The sequence below is a fragment of the Mustela lutreola genome, chromosome 7, assembly GCF_030435805.1.
Source record: "Mustela lutreola isolate mMusLut2 chromosome 7, mMusLut2.pri, whole genome shotgun sequence".
NCBI lineage: Eukaryota > Metazoa > Chordata > Mammalia > Carnivora > Mustelidae > Mustela > Mustela lutreola.
In genome coordinates, this window is record NC_081296.1 from 147,369,813 (window position 1) to 147,376,263 (window position 6,451).

At 42.3% G+C, this 6,451-nt stretch overlaps 1 non-coding gene across 1 annotated transcript; it reads left to right on the forward strand.

Moving 5' to 3' along the window:
* Window positions 1-215: 215 nt before the first annotated feature.
* Window positions 216-322, forward strand: LOC131837393 (U6 spliceosomal RNA). Its single transcript, XR_009356006.1, has one exon. It is a non-coding gene; the product is annotated as a U6 spliceosomal RNA (small nuclear RNA).
* The last annotated feature ends 6,129 nt before the right edge of the window (window positions 323-6,451 follow it).

A 6,451-nucleotide genomic window follows, 5' to 3' on the forward strand; every position in this document is an offset into this window, starting at 1 on the left:
TCTAAAAAAGAACTAAATGGAGATTCTAAAAATGAAAAATACAATCATTAAAGTAGAAAAGTTAAATAGGTTAAATAGAATAGATACACTGAAGCAAAAATATTGAACTCTAAAACAGACATTTGGAAATCACACAGAATGCAGAAAAAATAAGTAACTTAAGTGGATAATATGAAAGAGTAATTTAAGATCTGCATTACAGAAAGAGAGCTCCTGTGCTCACTTCAGCAGCACATAAACTAAAATTGGAATGAGACAGAGAAGATTAACATGGTCCCAACACAAGGATAACATGCAAATTCACGAAGTGTTTCATATTTTTAGTGCATGGAGCCCTGGGTGTCGTACATAAATCATGAATCTTGGATTACTGCATCAAAAACTAATGATGTATTTTATGATGACTAACATAACACAATAAAACATAAAGTAAAATGTAAATTTAAAGAAAAAAAGAATAAAGAGTAGCTCCAATATATTAAGTTGAACTCTCTTTGTAGGTCTAAAATGGTTGACTATCAGCAATTTCATACAGTTTTATCTACAAGTCTAACACAAGTGGTGGAAAGGAAAAAAATAAAGAATGAGGGAGGGGCTCCTGGATGGCTCCGTCGGTTAAACATCCCAACTCTTGGTTTCAGCTCAGGTCATTGTCTTGTGGTGTTGAGATGAAGCCCCACACCAGGCTCTGCACTGGGTGCAGAGTCTGCTTGAGACTCCCCTCCCTCTTCCATTCCATCTGCTCTTCCCCCTGATTGCACTCTTTCTCTCTCTAAAAATAAGTAAAATCTTTTTTAAACTGTGGGAAAGAGACAATGTTTAGAGAGCTGACAGTTGAGAATTTTGCAGAATTAAAAAAACCACAAGTCCTCATATTGACTCAAAACAATAGAAATTAAGTGTAGTAGATCTATCAAACATCAACCATAAAGGGGGAAATGACTAGAGAGAAAAGAAAGGAAGGATTGAATGACAGTTGAATGATAACATCTTGCCATTCTTTTACAAGTCCAGAAGACAATGATACAATCTTATAAAGACTTATAGGAAATGATAAGCCCACCACTCAAGTGAGAGCTGAAAGGACATATTCAGATATACAAGGAAAAGGACAAACACATCACCCACAGACTCTTAACTAAGAAAAGTGCTATGATGAGAAAGCAAAGTCAGAAAGAAAGAGGGGAGTGCATGAAGCAGTGTGAGTCTACAAATTGGTAAATAGTTGGAAATCCAAATAAATATCAACTGAAAAGAAGTTAGAATGACTAAAGAAGAGTAAAAATATGGTAGAACTAAAATATTAAAAATATGGTAGAACTAAAATATTAACATTCTTTAAAGAGAGGAAGAATTCAGAATTTAAAGCATTCTAAGGTCATTAAGTAGGTAGGACAGAGGATATAAAGACCTACAGGTTTTGCTAAATATACACCTTAAAATTTGAGGACAACTGCTAAAAATATAATTGTAGAATGTACTTCTCCCAAATCTGTAGTTACAAAAAATTAAATCAACCCTACAGACAGGTCTAGGCACTTATTCTATAAAGGGCCAGATAGTAAATATTTTCCAATTTGTATGGTTCCTGCCAAAACTACTCAGCTCTCACTGTAATGCAAAAACAGCCACTGACCATATGTAAGTCAATAAGCCTAGCTATATGCCAATAAAGTTTTTATTTACAAAAACAGGTGGCAGGCCAGATTTGATCTGAAAGCCATAATTTGCCAACCTACTTCCATAGAAGGCAAATGAAAGGACAAAAGAGAGTAATCAAGAAAATATATATATGTAAAAAACAAAAAACTAAGTCCATGAAGAATCACAATAAAAGTAAATGCATTAAATTTATCGATTAGAATATTCAAGCTGCACAATGACACCATGTGATGCCCCGTATATACAGGTTTGAAACACAGAACAATACCATTTACCTTTTATGGCTATGCTCATGTGTAGTAAAGGTACAGAAAGGATGTTTCCAATTCCAGAGTGTTGCCTCAGGCAGGAAGTGAGAAGAATAGATTTGGAGAAGGGTACAATAGAGAATCAATATAACTGTCCAAAGATTTTGTTTCCAAAACAAACAAAAGAGCCAAAGCCAGTTTAGCAAACATTAATATTTGTTAATTCTAGGTAGTGGGTACATGGGCATTAGTTACATTACTCTTCATATTTTTAAGTTTGAAAAGTGTCTTTTTTAAGCACTCATATCTCATTCAAACCTTAGCAATCATTAGGAGAATGGTATTTCAAACTCTGTTTCCAGATGAGGAATTTGAAGTTCCACACAGGCCAGAAACTTGGAAAAATGAGACCATAATCTTCTAACTCAATTAAATGCACTCTAGATACTGCATGATGTTTTGTGGGAACTTGAAGACCATCTATTTTGCAAACACCCTGTCTCTATGATCCCCAGGACCGCTATCTTTACCAGATACTTTTTCTCTTCCAACCAGTCCTTCTGCCTCACCCTCTTCCCACCCATCCTCTGCTCTCTAGACATTTATAGTGTGAAAATACAGCTTAAATCACACCACACTCCACCTCTTCAGTGTCAGCTGTGGGCCTGAGGATATGAAAACAAAGAAGACATGGTTCTCAGTGTGGTTTAATTTTCAACTCAACCAACCCCTACCTGGGCAAATGTGAACTTCTCTAAGTCTCCATCTCTTCATCTTTAAAATGGTCATCACTAACCCTACCATACATGCTACCTAAGGCTCTTTTTTTTTTTCCAAGAAAAAAAATGAAATCATATAGCAGATAATCTGTCCTTACAGAAAAATTCCAAACTCCTGAGCACAAGGCCTAGTAGGGTTACCCAGATCACGCAGGTCACATTTGGAAAAAAAAAAAAAAATGGTGTATTGTCCTGCACACACATGGCCATCACCAGAACACCATAAGCCAATCACACACCCTCTGTAGGCCTCTGCTTCCCAGTCATTATAGAACAGGTTGGTCCAGACAATCTCTAAGAATACTTTCAGCTCTGCCACCTTGGGTCACCCACTTGGTTCCCCTGGGACCCATGAAAGCAGAGCCTTCAAGGCTTGTCCTATGTAAACATCAGCCCCAGCCATGGTGAAGAGCATGGCATCATTAGTATTGCTCATGATAAGTGGGATGTTGAGTTCCCTAGAAATGAAAAGGCTTATTTATAGAGGTGTGGGAAGGGGAGCTAGCATTCCTGTTGCTGCTGCCCACCACACTGGCCCCTGTCAGTTCCTGATAGGTCAAGTTCCTCCCACCACTGGGCCTTTGTGCAAGCACTGTCCTCTCACCGTGGAATACTTTTCTCCACCTCTTAACCTAGTTAATGCCTACTCTGCTCTGCCACCAGGCCTCAGCTCAGTCTCTGTTTCCTCATAGAAGCCATCCCCATCTTTTGGGACTAGTCAAATTCACTGATTACATGTTCTCATGGAGATCTCTGTATCAGTCATGTATTACCATGATAATGCTGTGAAACAAAACCACCCAAAGTTTAACACAATCACTGTACATTATTTCTGTGTAAGCCTATAAATCAGCCAGACAGCTCTACCAATCTGAGCCAGGCTTAGCTGGTCTTGGATGGGTTCACACTTATATCTGGGGTCATCTGGTGAGTCAGAGTTGGAGGCTGGTTCAGCTGGTATGACACTGCCATGTTCCACATGACCTCTCAGCCACAACAAGCTCACCTAGGCATGTGCTCATTTTGGTGGCAAGAAGCATGTAAGACCTCTTGATACCTACACTTGGAATTGGTACAGCCTCACTCTCACTTCATTCCATTGGCCAAAGCATGTCACAGACCATCCCATAGGCATGGGGTGGAGAAATATCTTCCACCTCTTAATGGGAGGAACTGAAAAGTCACATTACACAGGGAAGGTGGGGAGCCAGGACTATTTTTGCAATCAGTGTATCATACTCCATCTTGAAGTACCCATCACAATCGTAATTTCCCCTTTTATTCATGTGAATGTCATCATCTCACCCACTAAACTGTGTAGTGTAAGCAACAAAGCTTGGTTGTATTAAATCATTGAGATATTAGGGCTATTTGTTATACAGCATAACTAACCTATCCTGACTGATACAAATGTCTATAGCTGCCCACAGATCCCAAAACTCCAGCTCTGTTCCTACCCTGGAAAGTCAACAGAAACACACATTCCTATGGTTGTTTGGAAGTTAACACTCTGGCCCTAATTGAGATTCTTAGCAGAATGGACACTTTTACGTGTGCTGAGCATCTGTGGTATAATTGTGTTTCTTCTGCACACAGAGGGTTCTCCCAAAACAGACAGAGGGTAGTGGAAGGGGGATCAGGACTGGGCACAAAAGAATCCTTCACTTGGTGGTTTAAGTTCCACACCAGCTATTCCTCTCCAGAACCATTAACATTCACCTTCTATTCCAGGCCTGTGTCAAACCCTAGACATAGAAAGGGGAGATGATCACTTGGTGGATAATCGAGTCCAGCCCCCTGATTAAGCAGATGGTGAGCACAAGACTTTATTCCATTTGCTGGGGCAGAAACTCATAATGGCTCTCTCAAAATATGACTAAGTTAAGGCTAACTCCACCCAGCAGCCACTGATATGCCCATCCATTCAATAACTTGAACACCTGCTATATGCTGTTCCAGATCACCCTGTTCTAGTTACTGAGGATATACTGGAGAACAAGAGGGACCAGAACCTTGCCCTGTGAAGCATTCATTCTGGTGAGGAGTGGACAGAGGTTGAGAAGGTTATCCATGGTGGCAGACATCAGAATCACCACAAATGCTTTAGGTTCCACCCTTCTTCTGAATTTGCATCCATATATGTAGGAAGTTCTCCAGAAGCTGGTCCCATAGTTGGTTTGGAGGCATTTAAGGAGTCCTGGGCACCTTTCTCAGAGGAAGAGACCAGCCTCCAAGCCAATATCAAACATGGTAGGACCCACAAGTCTCAGATGAGCTCTGAGGGGCCTTGCGCAGTCCTGCCATGAAGAAACGCTCACCGTGTATTCCCTGCCCCAGCCACATGCTAACTCAGAGGAAAGAAGAGAGAGAAGCTGGGATCCCCCATTCTTAGGGGTTCTACCCCAAGCCTTCCACATAGACCACAGTGAGAAGCAGGTTGTAACTGGTGTGCTTAGCTAGCCACTTGGCTTGAAAAAGAAATCAACAGCATCTGTTGCCAGAAAATCCACAGCAGCCAAACCCTTTTTGAGGTTTGAGGGCTGCACATGCTTGAGGCTTCCAGTCCTTGGAAACCAACAGGTTCATATTGCCAGAGGGAGGGCCTTCCAGAAACATCCATATCAGCCTTGGTTGATGCAGCACTTTGGATTACTCAGACAACATCTCAAAGGCCACCTCTCCAGCCAGAGCCTGCTCCAGTGTGCTGCCCACCCTTAGCCACCCTGCAGGCCATGAACGTGGGCTCAGGTGGGTGCAGCAGGGACATCACACTGGCAGCTCAAGCAACTCCTGGGGTTTCACTTGGTTCTGCCATGCCTTCCCTAAGTCTTAATTTCTTTATGTACAAAATAAAGATGTAATAACAACCTCCCCAGTCAAGGTAATTGTGATTTTTTTTTTAAGTGAGATACATGGATATAGCTCCGACCACAGAATCAGAATGTTTGCTGACTTATAATATTAATGCCTTCATATTACAATGGCACTGAGTTCTTGCCATGAGCCAGGCATGGGGCACAGCTGTCTCTGTGCATCACTCCATTTAATCACTTAACTATACGGGTGGGCATTTTTATTATACCTGTTTCATAAACACTGAGGCTCAGAGAGATGAACTGTGGGCATGTGGTTAGAAACAGGGCTGAAGCTCTGAGTGTGTGCAAACCTCTTACTGACTCAGGAGGCTGCAAAAATAGGCAAATGGACACATCACAGGGGCAGGCTCCACTTTCACTTTTGCCCTTGACCCTGTCTTCCCTTTTCTTGTTTCAGTAGCCTGGGCGATTCCCACACACCTTCCCTTCCCAAGTGCACCAGAAGCGTGGGCCTCAAGACAGTGGGACCCCAAATCCAACGCACCCGGGCCTGTCAAAGAAGAAACATGCAAATGTATTAAGCAGGGTGGGAATGGATTTTTATGATTCTACCAAATGTCTGATAGTGGGAACATCGCCCACGACAAGTATGTATCAGCTCAAGAGAGACAGAGAGCGTTTTAGGACACCATGTGTGCCCAGCCTGGCAGTGGCAGCTTCGGGGTGGATGACAAAGCAGCCCAGAGACCTCCTCTCATGGAAGCTGGTGCCTGACTCCGAAGGGGCTGAGAGGCCCTGGCCAGGTGTTGAGGCTGGTCTCACAGCCAGCCTTGGCCACACGCTTCCTCTGAATGTCTTCTCCCTCCCAACTCACTGCCCATCCCTGCCACCCTGCCGGAGTCAACTCCTTTAGATCCCCGAGGTACAGATATGGAAACTAAGGCTC